Source organism: Ictidomys tridecemlineatus, chromosome 6 (assembly GCF_052094955.1).
Source record: "Ictidomys tridecemlineatus isolate mIctTri1 chromosome 6, mIctTri1.hap1, whole genome shotgun sequence".
Classification (NCBI taxonomy): domain Eukaryota; kingdom Metazoa; phylum Chordata; class Mammalia; order Rodentia; family Sciuridae; genus Ictidomys; species Ictidomys tridecemlineatus.
In genome coordinates this window covers 142,812,997-142,831,590 of record NC_135482.1, presented here as the reverse complement: position 1 = coordinate 142,831,590, position 18,594 = coordinate 142,812,997, and positions in this window count along the sequence as shown.

The following is an 18,594-nucleotide window of genomic DNA, read 5'->3' as shown; positions in this document are numbered from 1 at the left end:
AAATAACATTTTGAAGTGGGTGCTTTTATTTTTCAATGTTAGTGGTTTGTGTTTGTCATTAGTGCTGTTGTTTGACAGTCTTTGAATGTTACAATGGCACTGGCTTTAGACAGTTCCTCAGGGCAGGGACTGTGTCTGCTTAAATTGCTTTGTGCAGAACACAGGTGGCTGAGTAATAAACACTTTTTGCTGATGCCATGTCTTGTATTGAAGACAAAGCCTCTGATTACTTAGTGTTTTGAAATTAGTTTTTAAAGATGCATCAGGAATCCAATTAGTGTGTAATGTGTGCATGACACTGAAATGGCTTTGGAACAGATTAACAAGACCACACTACCCTTATCTGAAAACTTTATGTTTTAAAAGCAATACTACAGCATGAAAACAAATGTGAATATTGAATAATAGATTATCATTCTAAAACCTTAATAGAATAGCAAATATTGCACAAAAAGTATGCAAATTTGTGTGCACACTCATGTATGTACATTTTTCTTCATCTCTCCATTATGCAGTTTAGAAGTAGATCAATGGTGATGTTATAGGCATAATTAGAAGCAGACTGGCATAAGTTTAGCTGTGAATATTAGTTTGACATTCATGTGTTCGATGTGGTTTTTTTAAATTTTTGTTTTTGTTTTCTTCATATAAGACTGATGCTCTATTCAGCAAAACAAAAGCATCATTCTTTTTAAGATATCTACCTACAATTTTAGACCTCCCTCCTTGGGGAAAACCTCCACATTACCCCTGTAGATTACAATCAATATATAGGCAGAATCATTCTTTTAATCTGTAATTCATCAGCTTCTGTGACCTGACTCTTTTCACTTCTGCTCTGCGCTTTTCTTGTGACTTCCAATTTGGAGATAGAATTCTGAACTTGTGGTTAAAACTGTCAGTTCATTTCAACTCTCATCAATACCACCAAAGTACTGATTCTACAAAGCAATGATCGTATCGTACGTCTATCTAAATTTACTCAATAATTTTTTGGGGGGGTCTTTCCTGATTTTAAATTCTGGGAAGATGTATTTCATTCTTAAATACAATTCTATTCCATGTCTTATGCATATTACACACTCAATACCTCTTTGTTAGTTCACTAGCCGATCTTGGTCTTTACTGTCATTGTTATCCTAGGTTTTTAAATTTCTGGTTGTGATTTAAATTTTGGCTGTACTCACACAAAGGTTAATATCATTTCTCATTTGTGGTAGATATATTTTTATTTCGCTGCAAATTTACTCAATCTCATCAATATGTTTTCTGACACACAGTTTGCCTGGTTGCCCTAATTATGCATCAGATTTGTCTCACTGCATGTTTCCTGCCTATATTTGTTTTGTTGTTGCTGCTATAACAAATTTACCACATACTTAATAGCTTCAAACAATATAAATATAGTCTCTTGGAGTTTTGAAGCCCAGAAGTTCAAAATCAGTCTTGAAGGGCTAAAATCAAGATGTTGAAAGGTGGGTTGGAAGCTCCAGAGGAGAGTCTGTTCCTTGACTCTTCTAGTTTTTAAAGGTTTCTGGTCTCTTCCCTCTGATGGCCTTATCACTCACTGTCTGCTTCTGTCTTGGCATCTCTTCCTCCTCTCTGTAATCAAATCTTCATCTGTTTTCTTCTTTTAAGGACGTTTATGATGACATTGATCCCTTCTGGATAATCAAGGATAGTTTTCCCATTTCAAAATCCTTCATCACATTTTCAGTGTCTCTTTAACTGTGCAAGGTAAGGAACCTGTTGGTAGTTTCAGAGATTCCTATGTTGATAACTTTGGGGACAATTATACAATGGGCCTCATTATCCTTTTTTAATAAACAAGAAAATATTATACATTTATATTTTATAACATGAAGCATATATATATATATATATATACATATATTACGGACTGGGTCAATATAAAAAACATGTATTACTTTGAATTTTTATGAGACTACTGCAATCTATTGTCTTTGCAATATTTCAAGTTCATGATATATCATTATGATCTATAGTCAATGATTTATGGCAGATCCCTTGAATTTATTCTCTCTGTTTAACTTCAATTTTATGTTCTTGGATCAACATATACCCAGTATCTACTGCCTCTGGTAACCACCCTGTTACTTTATGCTTCCACAGGGTTTACTCATTAGGTTCCATGCATAAATGAATAACTTTCTTGAAACTATTTCATAAAGTCACCAGATTTTTCCAAAAATGATTCCTTTATGTCCTCCAATATTACATGTCTTTATTTGTTTTTTTATTTAAACAAAATTCTTTCTCAGATATATGGTCATCATAAAAATATCAAACAAATCAGAAGTATATAATGTATAAAAACCTGTCTCCCCAGCATGTACACGCAATGGCTAATATCAAGAGTTTGAGGTGGATTAATTCTTTGTTTTGTAGATGTGTGTAGAGAGAAAAGAAGAAAATACTCATAAGATGTAAGTATTCTATGTATTTACAACCATAGAAGAATAGCAATGAACCAGATATTCTACATCTTTCTTTTTACTAATACTCAATGTTTTTGTATTTTCATGTTGACACATGTCTCTATCATATTATAATTTTGAAGAAAATTCTACAATTGCATATTTATTTTATGATGATTGATATTTATATTATTGATTCCTTCTATCCACGAATATAATATCTTGCTGAGTCCACTGTTTTGTTATGACATTAGATTTCCGTTAGTGAAACATATACCTGAGATAATCAACTTACACAGTTTTTAGAGGCTTCATTTAATCTATGACCAATTGTCCACTTTGCTTTGGACCTGTTGTAACACATCATGGTCTGAGCATGTAATGGAGCAAAGTCATATACCTCATGCCAGGAAAACAAAAGACAGAAGGAAGAAACCAGGGTCCCAAGATCCCCTTTGAGGTCATCTCCTCAGTGACCTAAAGACCTCCCACTAGGCCCTATCTCTTAAGGTTTTCACCACCTTCCAATAGTACCCATAGGCTGGGACCAAAGAGTTTGACACATGGGCTTTGGGAGACATTTCAGATCAAAACTATTGCAATTAGTATAAAAATTATCTGAAGCTGGGTAGCTATATAAGGAAAAGAAGTTTATTTAGTTCATAGTTTTGGAGGCTGAAAGTCTAAGGTTGAATTACCCTATTTGTTTTGCTTTTGGTAAAGTCCTAACAGCAGATGGTACATGGCATGAATATGTGTGTGAGCAAGAGATCATACTGTAACAGGCACAGGCTTTTATGACAATGCCATTTCCCGAGAGCTAACTCAGGGTTCCATGGGAACTACTTTAATCCATTCCACAGGCATGTTCCCAATAGCCATCTCTAGATTCTACCTCCTAGAGGTCCCATCACCTCCCAGCATCAACACACTGTACACCAAACTTCCCATGCTTAACCCCTAGGGAGACACACTCAAACCATATACAAATCTTAGCTCTATGTGTGTGTGTGTGTGTGTGTGTGTGTGTGTGTGTGTGTGTTACTACTCCTTTACTATTTCGTTCAATTATATATTTCCCTAATTTGTGAAACTTATTCCTAAATATTTAATTGCTTTCTTTCCTACTTTGAAATGTGTGTTTATATTCCTAACTGATTATTGCTGGCATTTGAGAAAGCTATTATTTTTGTATGTTTCCGTGTATCTGGCTATTTCACTGAATACTCATTAGTTTTATTAGTTTTTAAGTGGTTCTTTTGCATTTACTAGGAATAGAAATATATTATGTGAAACTAATGATAATTTAGTTTTTTTTTTCTTTTTTGATTTGCCAATTTGAAAGTTTAACAGCTCGAGATGTATAATTACCCTCAAAATGGTTCAGCTTCAGGCACTTGTGCGTGCAGGTAAAGATGGCCAAATAGCCACGGATCAGCTTTTGTAATAATCAACCATCTAGACATTCCTTATAGAAGAAGACAAGGAAGAGTACAGGAGGCCAATATCAGAATAACAACTTAGTAGGAACCTACAAATATCTGGGTTGTAATTTCAAGATATTCTGAAGACAGTGGAAGATTCAAAGAGATCAGAGTGAAAAGAGTGTGGAATTTTTTTCAAACTTTGGTTCTTCCATTCTTTTTGTGTGTCTTCACAGTGTGTCACTTACATTTCTCCATGTGAGTTTTCTTATCTTATGGCTATTAAACATGAAAGTGGTAAATATAGCAAAGAAACAAAGTGGATACTTTTATCACCAAGGCTTATTTCTTTTTAGCAGTATTATGAGTGTAAACTGCTGGCACTGACTCAGTCATCCCTAACCTTTATCTTGTCTGGATTGTGATGATCCTGGAGGTGCAGCTGCCACACATTAAGAATACTAAAGATGTCATTGTGTAAAATGATACACAAATTCCACTGTTGGTGTTAAGCACTGAAAACACAGAGAAAGCTGCATACTAAAAATGATGCAAATGTGATGAGAGCTAGGAGGCAAATTTCCCAGGCAGTTGTAATGTTTTGAAAATGGGTAAACATATAATAAACATAACTGATGACGTCAAAACAGAAAAGCGAAAGCCTGGGAGAATGACATATAGGTTCCAAGACTATTCAGTTCCCTTTCAAAAACAGGCATAATTTTCAACTCCAGTACGTTTTCCATTCATCTTTAGCAGTTATGAAGCATACTTGTTATAAATATGTGTGAATGTATTCAGATATATTCTTGAGTTTCCTAACTGTTATTACCAGGAGAGTACTACAAATTCACTGAGGTGTCCTGGACTCACTATCATAAAAATCAGTTACAAACGTTACTCTAATGCTGACTTACTCAATCTTCATAAATAATGTATTTATTTTACCCAGCTATTGCTAAATCATTTAAGAACAAATTGCCAGTGTAAAAAAGAGTTACACCATTACTATCCTTTTACCAGATTAGCTGTATTCATTTTATCTTTAAAATATTTTATGAAATATTTTATAACATTTATAAATTTAGAGAATAATTTTACAGACACTGATGCACATACACAAACACAAATCTTAACATTGTACCAACTTTACTCCAGAGCTTTAAGGAAATAAAATATAAGAGAAACAGTTGAAACCATCTTGTCTTCTTTTTCAATCAGATTTTCTTTCATCTTTACCTCATGAACCAGTATCATAAAGATAGTGATTATTTTCCAACAATACATCTTTTAATCCATACTTTCAAAAAATGGATCCATGTGAAACACTATTTGATAGTTTAAAAATACACATACATTTATCATGTTGTTGATTTAATTTTGCATTCATTCTGTTTCTTTAAATGAGTGCTATACTTATGGAATTTGTCCATGTTAATACTACTTATTACATTATTTAATTTTATTCTATTATTTATTTAACTGCCCTGAAATATTACTATTGGGAAAATTTTGTGTATTCTATCACATACGGGCATTTAGATTATTTACATTTTTTTCTTATAAATACAAAACACATGATTACATATGCAGGGCTTTCTCCACAGTTGTGCTACTCAAACTTTAATTTGCTCATGGATCCATCAAAGTCTCCTGTTACATTACAGGTACAAATTAAAGTAGATTATGCATTTTGGCTGCTGGACTACTGAATACAGAACACACTTTGAGTAGCAAGGAACTAGGACATACATACTCAAATAGCTATGCCTGTGAGGTAAGTATAGAAGGATGGTTCACTCAGTGCTCCTCAAAGCCCCTTATATTTAACTATCTCAACTACAGAGTTTTGAAAAGCAAGCTACTGTGAATCCCAGCCTCTTTTGAAACTAGAGGTGGATAAGATGTGAGAAAGTTCTGGCTAATGCAATATAAGCATACACTGCCGGTGCTGACTCAATTATCCCTATACTTTATCTAGTCTGGAATTGTGGCGATCCTGAAGGTGCAGCTGCCACGTATTAAGGAAGTCAGAGTGACAAAATAGGTCTGGTTCCTTGAGGCCATTGTTAGCCACTGCTGTAGCCTTGGGATGCCCTGCCAGATGATTTTTATTTTACTATCTGAGATAAAGCCCTTTTTTGATTAAACCAATCTAATATGGTTTGTAGTTACTTATGCCTGGATATCAATTTAAATGAGAAAGTGTCTCTTAAGCTTTTCTAGATAGGAGCAAATAGATTTCTAAAATACTGCTGTTATTTTACACTTCTATCAAGAGCATGAGACAATTTCAGAAACTATTTTTTTACATCTTCACTAGTTCTAGTTATTGTCAACATTTTAAAATTTTCACTCATTTAGATGAGAATGGTATCAAATTATGGTTCGATATTGATTTCTACGGTTACTAGTGATGTTAGATTTTATGTGTTCACTGCTCATTTGAATTTCCTTATCTATAAATTGTTTTCCTTATTGCCAATTTTTCCATTGTATTGTGGTTTTGTATTGTTTTATTACCACTGGAGATGTTCTAACAATAAAAATAATTCAACGTTTTGGTTTATACATATCCTCAATGTAAATACTGTGTTTCAGACTACAAATGGTTCTTTTGCCTTATTTAGGCAAAATTTAAATTAATTCATCAAATTTGTGTGTTTCAGGCTTCCTATATCTTCTTTAAGATACCTTTCCCTATTCTGAGGTCATATATTTTTATATATTATTTTTACAGTTTTAACCTTTGATTTTTCACATTTCAGTGATTATTACCTGGAATTATTTTTGTTGTATACCGTGAGGAAATCTTACATGTTCATGTTTTTCATATAATTGACCACTCAGATATCTAAGTTCTGCTACATGAACAATTCATTCTTTATTCCTTTGAAAATCCAAATTTGTCACTGAGCTTTTTGCCATATATTCTATTTTGTCAGTCTACATCAGTTACACACTGTTATTCTCTCTGATAGAACAAGTCTTCTCAAATTTATTCTTCAAAACCTACTTCATTAGTCTTGCCCCTAGCTTTCTCAAGCAGTTTCTGGTAGTAATGATTAAACAGGCCAATCCTACTTTTACTCCATGCTTCCTACACCTGAGCATTCTAGCCACTGAGGATCTATCTTCATATATAAGCTGTTGGTTGAGTGAATCTGATGGAAAACAGCATCTTAAAATCACCACATATATTTACCATAACTGTTTTTTAGTGGTGACTTTAATACCCATCCTGTTATTAAGCATGTTTTATGTTTGTATGTTATATATTGTAGGAGAAGTGAATTCTTTGATCAGGAGCTCATTGTCACACACGCCCCTTTCACCATAAAATTAGTCCTGTGGTACAAGATCCTATGTAGTAAGCTAGGGGCCCTTTAGTCCTAAGATGAAGATACTCACAGCTACACTGCAGCAGATAAGAAATGCAAACTGCTTTCTGAGGTAGACACCAATTTCAGAAAGAATAAATGGCTGCACCTTCCGGGTGGAAAGGGTTCAATATATTTAACCTGGCACCTAAAGATCTTTTAGAGGAATGGTACTAAGACAAAGGATTCAGAGTTGTTCTCTTTTGCTGGCAGATTTATGGATGATGATAGAAACAGTAAATTCTTGGCCACATACCTAGTGAATAGTCCTACTACCAGGTACTCTTTGTTTTTGGATGCCTTGTGCAATCATGAGAGTTGATAAGGAAATAAGAAGCTGATGAACAGCTGTCAGGTAGATCAACTTGTCTACCTTATTAAGTTTCTTTAATATTATTTTCTGGTGAGTATTAATGTGAGACACAAAGACGTGTGTTTTGCACCAGTCTATATAGATCCATTCACTTGACTCTATGTTAAGTCTTTTCATTCAAAATTTACCATCTTTGTCTTTAAATATCTTTAGCAAACAGGTAGGCCATTCATGCCTTAGAGTAAGTGTGTGTCTATACATAAGGAAATCCCTATTTCTCCAAAGTAAATGACCAAGTGCAGGGTACAGAACTGCACTGGGAGAGTACTTCCTCCTGCCGCTCTCTTGGATACAGTTATGACAAAGTTGTAGTTCAGAAGCAGCATATTTTTCTCTAATAATAACTTGTTCATCTGTAAATCCAAGGTGCATTATTATCCAGTCTTGTCAGTGAGCCTTAAGGAGCCCTCCAGGAGGTCACAGGTATAAAATTGGAAGGACAGTCAAAAATGACACAAGGAGATAATATGAAAGTCTGCCTATCTATCTGATCTGCTCCTGGTCTTCTGGGGCTCATTTTCAAGTGTATCATTTCTAGTGCATAATGAATTGCTCTTGTATCCATCTGATCTTATGTTTTTATTGAGTGTGATTCAACCCTGTTATTGATGTTGCACGGTCAGGCGCTTAGTCCAAGTTAGTGCCCAATAGCTAACAGAGCTGCTTTTCAATATTGTTTTGTTTTCTGTTGCAAATGGCATGGCTAAGCATTACTTGTGAATTTGTTAGAAATCCAAATTCTTCAGCATCATTCCAGACTTATTAATCTGATGGTGATACTAATGAGTACTAATGTTTGAGAATAGCTGATGGGAAAAGATATTCTAGCATGCCAAAGATTGTTAAAACCCTAATATCACTCATAATCCCATGAGTGAAATTAGTGCTTTCATAATGGAGACTCCAGAGAATTCACTTGCCATTTCTGCAATGTGAAGTGAGAGTTGGGAAAAAAAAAAGTGGCTATCAATGAGTCCCAATGCAGGCTGTCACCAGATATTGACTGTGCCTGATCTCGGATTTAACAGCCTCCTCAGTTGTAAAAAATAAACTTGCATGGTTTATAAGCTTCCCAGTTTATGTAAGCAGCCTGAATGAACTAAGACACTGAAGAAGTTATAAATTCAGATCTCAAGCTGGAAGTAGACTGATTTAAGTCTTTAGTTGGACCATTGTCTATCTACCCCCCAGATACATTTAAATAAGCAATAACTTTGGCTCTACTTGATGTTAACTTATAAAAAGCTTTTATTTACCATCAAATGAAATTTATATTAGCCCTGAATTTACAAGTTGAGCTTACTTCTGGTCTCCTATCTTTTATGGTACAATTTCCATTATTCTTATTTAGACAAAATAATCTTAAGCGTTTCCACTCTACCCTGAAACCTAAAACCCAGAACTATGCTTTAGTTCTTGAATGTCCCCCAAAGACATGCTCAAGATTTGGATCTCAGAGTAGCAATAGAGGAAGGTGGTAAATCTTGAAGAGGTAGAGCTTCGTGGGAGGTGTTTAGGTCATTGGAAGCATGTCCTTGAAGGGGGATAGTTGTATTTCATCCCTTTCTTCTCTCTTTCTTAGGCTTGCTGGCCACGGAATGAGTGGTTTTGCTCAGTTACATGATGTGTTGCCTCCCTATGTACCCAAAGCAAAAGGATTCTCCAATAATGGACTAAAACCTCCCAAATTATGAGGAAAAAAATATGAACATTTTTATTTAACAAGTTGATTATCTTATTAATATGTTAAAGAGATTCAAAACTGATTATCACATTTAGGAATCATATAGCTGATCCCCCACTCACTGATTTGTATTTTTTTTCTATCACTAATATCTGAAAATGTTTATTTTGTTAAATATTTAAAATGTCTACTTACTTTTTTGGGGGGTACAGGGATTAAACTCAGAGGCACTCAACCACTGAGCCACATCCCCAGCCCTTTTGTATATTTTATTTAGAGACAGGGTCTCACTGAGTTGCTCAGCACCTTGCTATTGCTGAGGCTGGCTTTCAACTCGAGATCCTCATTCCTCAGCCTCCAGAGCCTCTGGTATTAGAGTGTGCCACCATGCTCAGCACTACTTATATTTAATCAACCATTGTTGCACATTTTCAAAATCTCAACCTTAGGTAAACCAAAGCAGAAATTCCATTTTATTTTTATCTTTTTGAAACCTCAAATAAACTCTAAGCAAATAGAAAGCATTTTACAATGAAAAAAAAACCAGACATTTATACTAGTTGATATACCTAGAATACATTGCCAACATAATATTAATACTATCTGGAAAATTCCAGATGATATAACTGCTAGAGATTTTTTTCTTACTTGAAAACTATAAAGCAGAGGAAATTATTTTAGCTAGATTACATCCTGCATATCAGCCAGGCATTAGCTGGGAATTGCATTAATATGTATTAGCTTTGAATAAAATTTTTGTGTTTTCTTCAGTATTTCCTTTTTATGTAGTAAGTCAAGTACAAAGATCTGCACTTTTTAAATAGTTTTTGTGAGCTATCCTCTCCTTCCTACCAAACATTTACCAAATTATTCTTTGACATTTCATCAGACTATCCTCCTCCTTTCCCCTAAAATAAAGCATGTTCATTTAATGTAATGGCTTCACTGCTTCTGGCTTTTCTTTTCATGGCATTTTTTTTCTGATACTCCCCCATTCTCCAACTTTATCCTTCCCATCTTTCATGAACTACATTAAACTCTACCTTTTGCAGGAAACTTTCAACTTTTTAGAAATATTACAGAAATTTGGCCCAGTCCATTTAAGTTACATCTTATTATTCTCTTAAGTTTTTATTTTTCATATTTTAACTCTGCAGAAATTGGTAACTGGCTTGAATTTTAAGCTCTTTGATAAGAAAGACTATGTCCTATATTCATTTTGCAAGTTGTACCATGCATGGTGAAATGTAGAACATAGTGATAACTGGCCTATTTGATTATGAGAGGCTTTAGGATAACTCATTACATGCACATCACTATTTATCCCTCCAGGTGGTCTCACCTGGGTCTATCCATTTTCCTTTTCAGTGATGTAAAGTTTCTACCATGAGTAATGGGCCAAATTTGCTGATTTGATGTTTTGGGTTGTAGCATATGGCATGTGAGGTGTCTCATGATAGAAGAATGAGCTTAGGTCTTCATTCCATCTACCAGTTTCCACCCCACAAATACAGTCTCATTTGATTTGTCAAATCTAAAGATATTTTGTCCTGTAGACTTTTTAGTTTCTAAGCATTCTGTTCATCAGTTCTCACCCCATTGTCAAGCTTTTATTGGGCCCTTCACTGAAACCCTAAACAATGCCATTTATTTTGTTGATTTTTTATAATAGAAACACAGTAATAACAGTTAACCAGAAGTCAAAATTTTACAACTTAAACATTCAGAAGAATGATTCACCTAATGAAAATAATATTTTTCAATGTAATATTTCTATATTTGCTTGCTATGCACTATTATACTTTGTTAAAAAGACATAGAGAATGAAATATTAAATACAATTATACCATAGTATAGCTTGAAAGTTTCAAGGAAAAAAGGAGGAAATAATATGTACGTCAAAATTCAATGTACCTTACACTCTTTATCGAGCTAAACCACTGGACTACTTTCTATTACTATGTTCTAATTTTTAAAAGTTTTGCAAGAACAAAAACATTCAAAGAATTACAGGCAATTTATATAATGGTGTTTTTGCAATGTAAGCAAGCAGTGGTAAAATGTGTTATCTTCTTCATTATGACGATTTAAGGTATTAGTTTGTAGCATATGGCACATGAACTTCAGGATAAAAGAAAGATCTTAGGCCTTTATTCCATCTACCAATAGCTGCCAGCATCCATTCAGTTCCCTCCAGGCATAGTAATTGTTCACATAACAGCAGGATGTGTATCTATACTCATGGCAATGCCTGAGAAATTGAGATCATCTTACATTTTTCTCTCAAGTTTTTATTGCACCGTGTATTTTAGAGTAGTGACTTGATTTTTATGCAATTTAGTTCTCTTGCTGTGCACATCATCTTTGAGAACTTATGATCTTTCAGTTCATTCTTCATCTAATAATGTGTTTATGTTTTCTGTATACAGCCTTATTTGGGTATCAACTATTTTGTCAAATGTTCCAAAATGAATCAATTCTTATAAACTGGACTAAATAAATCAGTTCTGAGAAATACACCATCAATTCCATTATACATAATGAATGGTAGAAACACTGTATTTCAGTGAAAAATGCAACTGTAAGACACTAAAGTATACAATACTATGTATCAGCTCTCTTATTGTGATACGTGTCACTTCTAAATGGTTCTTTCTAGGACAGTGATTACCATAATATAATTTAAGTTCTGGTAAAGATCTGAGCTCTAAAAGGAATGATGGAGTGACTATGAGTAAGGCTGTTCGGGTAAGATATCACATAAGACAGAACAGACCTCTGAGAGAGAGTATTAACGTATTAAGATGACCAAAAGATCAGAGCAATAGAAAAGAAGGAGAATATTCTAGGGAGAAAGAGGATATTAAACTAACACCCACATGTTCAATTCTAAAAAGAAAGTGTCAATTATATTACTGTAGTTCTTTTACATATCAAAACAAACTCCTGGTGAATTAAGTATATCACACACAAAGGTCTTTGAAAGCACCAAAATCAAACTCTGACTCTGACTCTTTTAGGCACAAAATACATACATTTTGGAAAGATGCTAGATAGTTCTCAGAATCCATAGGGGAAATTAGTGAATTTGACTCAGATGAGAAGCAGAAGAAAGGGGATGCTGGGCTGTGGGAGTCAGAATCAGGTGGTACCCAAGGGATGGTATAGTTGTCTGCATCACTGATGCAGTTACCCTCCCAGCCTATGTTCTCACACCCTGGTCAGCATTCTCACCTGAATTCCCTTCTTGTCCCAAATTAGGTTATGTGCCTGTTCAAATATGTAACAACAGAGCCCACTATTGCATATGATTATAATGCAATAAAAATAAAATTTGAAGATTAGTGTAAAAGTTATCTACCCTGGTCATAATCAAAGAAATCCTAAAGTAAACATGATTTTGTAGAAATAAACACCATATATTGGGAAAATATACACCATATATTGGGAAAATATAAAGCTACCAGTTCCAAGAACTCTCTTACATTCATTTTGAAACACTGTATTACCTTATGCACTGCTTAGATTATAAACAATGATCAAATAATTTAGTGTATTCTTTATGAAAGAATGTACTCTTCTCTCATTTCTTATCAAAATAGCTATTGTATTATGTAGTTAAAAACTACTTAAATGAGAAAAAAAGTATATGATATTTTAAGAATCACAACTTGCACATAATGATCCCTTATGCTATTCAAAATGAAATGAGTATATTCTTAACTAGTAATATTTTATGTGCATTTTTCTCAAAGCCAATTGATAAGCAAACTGGATATTTTTTATTAAAATTTTTATCCCAAATTGTTCTCTTATGACATAAAGGACAAAATATAAATGATTTTTATAATATAAATAAAATAGTAAAATAAAGTTATGGGTAAGGACATCAGAAATAGTAAAACCATGATTTTTTTCTAAGTAGTAAATTATTTTTTCATAACCTCATGATCCTCTTGGAAAAGGAAAGTTATTGCATTGCTCTTCTTCTGGACACACAGTTGGAACAACATTTCACAGCCCATTTTTTTCTAATATAAAGTGGCTATAATGCATTATCTACTGCTGAAGGAGATGAGGCAATCTGGTCAATATCATGCAGATAAGTCAAAGTGTATTGGCAAGAAAGAGAGGCAGGCTCCTTAGGTTCTATTTCTGCACATGCCATAAAACAAAATTTTGAACTGCTAATGTTTCACGAAATGTAAAATATAGCCCTATCATTTTTTACAGAGTGCAGAAACATGTCACCAATCCTCTGCTTGAATATGTAGATTAATAAGAAAATTATTACCTTGCAACATAGTCCATTCAGTTATTTTTCTATGCAGTTAAATGCATACTGAATGTATTCTAAGAATGACTTTATTCTAGGAAGTCCTTCATACATGCAAAGTGATAAAATGCAATATGTTTCTTCCAACTTCATTCCACCTCATACAAAGTTTTCTTCACCACTACCATAATTCTACAAATTATGTACCTTACAAAATGATTTATAAATCCTCCATGATACCTAAGCTTGGCAAATTACTAGCATGCTGATAGATGTTAAAGTAAATTGAAATGGCTCTTCTCTTCATTAAATAATTGTTGGCCAATGTTCTTTGAAACATAGAAGTCCAGAATTGAACAAAAGATATCTCAAACATGATATAATATTGCTCCATTTGGCCTAAAACAATGCTTTTAATATTTTAATTTAATTAGATTTTGAAGCACCAAGTAAGTACCAGCTCACATTGGGATGCAATTATTTCCATAGATCTGTTTGTTCATTTATGTCTTCCCCATTCTGTATTTACCATCCTGAATTTTTTAACTCATAAATGATATCTTAATTACTCATTATTCATTATTCATTTTTCTTAATTGTTTATGCCCATCATTTTAGTCTGTCAAAATACTGGACTTGAAATACTTAAATTAACAATTGTCTCTAGTTTGGCTTTGTATAAAACATCATTATTGAATAAAAATAACTATATAATTAGTGATTTTCAACTGAATTCTTCCTGTATAGAGCTATAAATTCAGAAATGCTTGCCAGCATTCATATTGTGAAATTCAAGTATTAATTCAGGTGAGTTGAAGAAAAACTTCTGTGTTTCAGCTGTTTATTTTTCTGTAATAAAAAGGAGTGCCCTCACACCTGCATGCAAATACATCAAACTGATACTTACACAGCAACACACATGATGCTCCAGTGCTTCAGTGTCTCCCTACCTATTGTCTGATGCCAACCACCCCTGATATGACACCTACCTATTACCAGTTTCACTCTTAATACCTGCAACTGGAATCTTGCCTTGCAGGCTGCTTCTGTGTGGCTACCTAGCCTCTGGTGATGGTCATATGGCTCAAACTGCACTATACCCATCAAACTCAGTTCTGATTTAAACAAGACATCATGATAAGTAAAACATTTCAAGATGCTCCCTTTAACGATATTCTGTCAGTAATATTTCTGCACTCAGAGAAGTCTCAAATGGTAAACACATTTTGTGCTATTTACTTAAGGCTGGATTAGGAGTATTTAGCTTTTTGGTGAATTGGATTTGAGTAGTACTGTATAGAATACACAATTTCTGGGAAATAATATGCAAAAAGAAGCACAATTGTACCTTCATTCATTTTTAAGTGTGTTTCATGTCCCTGAAAATATTGTGTTGGTTTTCACATGATTATTACAGCAAACATCTGGAATGCCAGATGTGAGCAGACACATTAAGGGGCATTTAATCTATACATTTAAGAACGAGTCAAGTTAATCAGAAATCTCATTTCACTTCTGAAAATGAATTAGATAAGCCAAATCAATAGTAAAAGTCTACACAATCTGGATGACAAAACACTTAAAAATAGACCATATGGCACTTAAGAAAAAGAAATTATGAATGTGACTTCTTGTGTGTTCATCCATACAGAAATACAAACCCATTTGCAAGTCATATATTTTCCCGACAAGAGAAAGCTAATATCTGAGGCATATTTATATTATCTGATTTCATTAATTGTATAATAATTAATGAAAGAACCACATTTTAGGACACATTTTAAGAAACGTGTTTATGCAACTTGATTATTGTACAATTATTATATGATGTACTTAAATAAAGTAAGGCAGCTAAAACATCACTAGACTAATCTATGAGACCCCTGTAATATGTGGTTTATCATTGATTGAAATGCCATAATGCGGTATACAGCTGTAATTACATTTAGGAACATGGGTTGGGTATAATAATTTTAGTAATTATGGCTAAGAGAGTTTATATTTCACATATCATATTTTAAGTTTCAAAGATTTTGGATACATCATGTATCTTTTGATTACTGTTATTTATACTTAATACATATATTATATGTGTGATATAGAAAAATAACTATTACACAAACCTTTGACTCTCCTCCAATAATTTTGCTAGCAGAGATGTAATTTAAACAAAATGGTTCATTTGAACATTTTTCTTTTTGTTTTGAAACTATTAAAAATCTCTGACTGAGGAAGCTATAATTGAACTCTGTTCATTATTAAAACCAAAATGAGTTTTTACCTCATATGTCAATCAGTCTCTTAACTAATCTACATTAATAGCATTTTTGAAAATCAGCAGAAAACAAAAACAAAATTTTATTTTCCTTATATAGTAAGAATTTATTCTCATATTATACCTAAGAATCAACTTGAGAGCTATTTAAAATTATAGAATTTAGAGTCCCAAGGATCATACATTTTGCTTTCTTAGGTCTGTAAGACCCAGAAATCTGCATTTTTAGCCAACACTTGAGAAAATTTTGATGCCTTATTTTTATATAAATGTGTGAATGATAAATATATAAACTCATAATTTATATAAATACATAAAAAATAATTCCACTTATGTAATCTATAACATTTCAATTAATCTTATATTGCTTATTTTTTGGTGTAAATATTTTACTTCATTGTAATTTTTGGTGGATGGCAGTTGAAAGTGTATGATCTTTAAGTCCTATAATCAATTTAGTAATAGAAGATGAATAGAACCTTGCCCCCAAGGGACTTTGTGTCCCATAAAAGGGACAGATTATTTAACAAGTTTGAAACTGAAGTTTGACAAATAAAAAAATAAACATAGCATGATGGTAGCCAAGTAAATACTGTGAACTTAGGTCCAAAAAAGTTTTTTAAGAATTAGGGCATCACTTTCTCCTCTTAAGAAGATCAGACAAATGTTTGTAGGTAGAAGTATTGCTGGAGCTAAATCTTGAAGGAAAAATAAAAGGAACAAATGGTTTAGGCATTCTGTTCAAAAGAAACAGCATGAACAGTTGTAGAGAGCTGTTGGTAAATAATTAGAAAGGAAAGTCCTAGGGTAAGTTTGTATTTTAATTATAAGAATTTTCTTGTCTTTGTGCTATAATAGTTGATCTCAGAAATTCCTGTTTTAGATTATGTTAGTCCTAAATCAAATTTTCTATCTTCCTACATATTTATACTTATCATCTATGTATCTATGTATCTCTATAGCTCTGTACCAACAGGTATATACATATATCATATATAAACACATATGTACATATACATGCACTAATACATATGTGGCCATAAATATAAAATTTACAGGTATTTACACCCACACAAATTTTAAGAATGAAAATCATGACATATTTTCTTTGCACCAAATCTTCTGCTTAGTACACTGCAGAAAATTACTCACTAAATAAAAATAAGGAAAAAATAGTGATTGTTCTTCTATATTCAAATTATATTTCTTGTTTTTGTAAGTCTGAATAAAAAACACCAGAAGAAAATTTATTTTCACTATGCAATGAATAAGTAATAAATAAGTACATACATATATTTTATTTTGCAGCTACAAATTTTGCAAGTTTTATTACCAGGAAAAATTATATTTTCATATTAAGGTTCTTTAAATAAATTTTTGACAAACAAAAATAATTTTATCCTATACAAAGGCATCTAAACTATAACATTAACCTAAATTTTAGGAGATAGCCTCAAACTTCTAGTGTAAAATACTTTTAAGGAGAGAATCAGAGAAGCCTAGATTTTTATTCTATTGTGAGATCTGGAGATGAATGAGTAAATCAAAATGATGATTCTATGTGTTTTAAATTATTTATTGATATTGGGAATGTCATTCTTGCAAAAATTAAGATTTCTGTATTCTCTGAAGTTTTAAGGAAGTCTAATGATGGTTTGTAAAATTCCATACATTAGCAAATTATCACTGACATGAAGAGCTGAGCCCCCCAAATCTCTAATCCAATGATACATAATATTAACATACCATAAGGACCTTACTCATAAAGAGAGTGTTTTTAAACCATCATCAATAGATTCCAAAGAAACAAGCACATGTATTAGACACCACAAAATTCAGCAAAGTATCATGAAATATTAATGGAATTTTGCAAGAGTCTCATTTTAAAATTCAATGATTAATAATTGATTAGTCTATAAAACAGATGAATTACACAATAGTGTCAACACTATTGCAAATTTACTCCGAAAACTTGATTCTATGTAAACCAATTTTTTAACAGATATGGATCTACACTTATAGTACTTGTCTTCTTATAGAAGGCATTTTCAAACCAAAGGTCTCTACTCATTCTCTCATTTCTTTTTAAAAACTAACACAGCATAGAGATATGTTAGAGAAAAATGAGTATTACAAAACTTCTATCCGATGTTAAAGAAAAGACGTGATGTACCCCAAATGGCAAGTTATTTTTAGCAAATATAAATATACAATAACACAGTCAAACCACATAGGAGAATGAATTGCAGCAACCCAGCCAGCTCTCATAATTGCTTTGAAGATTGTTATGTGATCATAAGAGATAATATTATTTAAATAATAACAGAAATCTTAATTTTTGCAAGAATGACATTCCCAATATGTCAAGATATTGTTATTCAAATGTAAAATTTTAGTATCAAAGATGCAAATGATAATATACTTTATATTTCTAAGAACTAGAAGGAATTTTTTGAATGTTTTCACCACAAAATAATAGTTAAATATTCTGGGAGATGGATATTATTAAACTGATAGGAACACTCTGTAATGTATAAATGTATTGAAATATGATGGGATACCTCATAAATACATAGTTTTATGTGCCACTAAAATAAGAAAGAGAAGCTACTGAGATCCTTTTGGGTAGTGCTTTCATACTTCTGATAAGAATAAAGTATTTGTGCATGTAGGAGATATGAAATATGAATGATATCATTCAAAAAACTCCACATACACATTCAATGCAAGTATATTTGCATTCA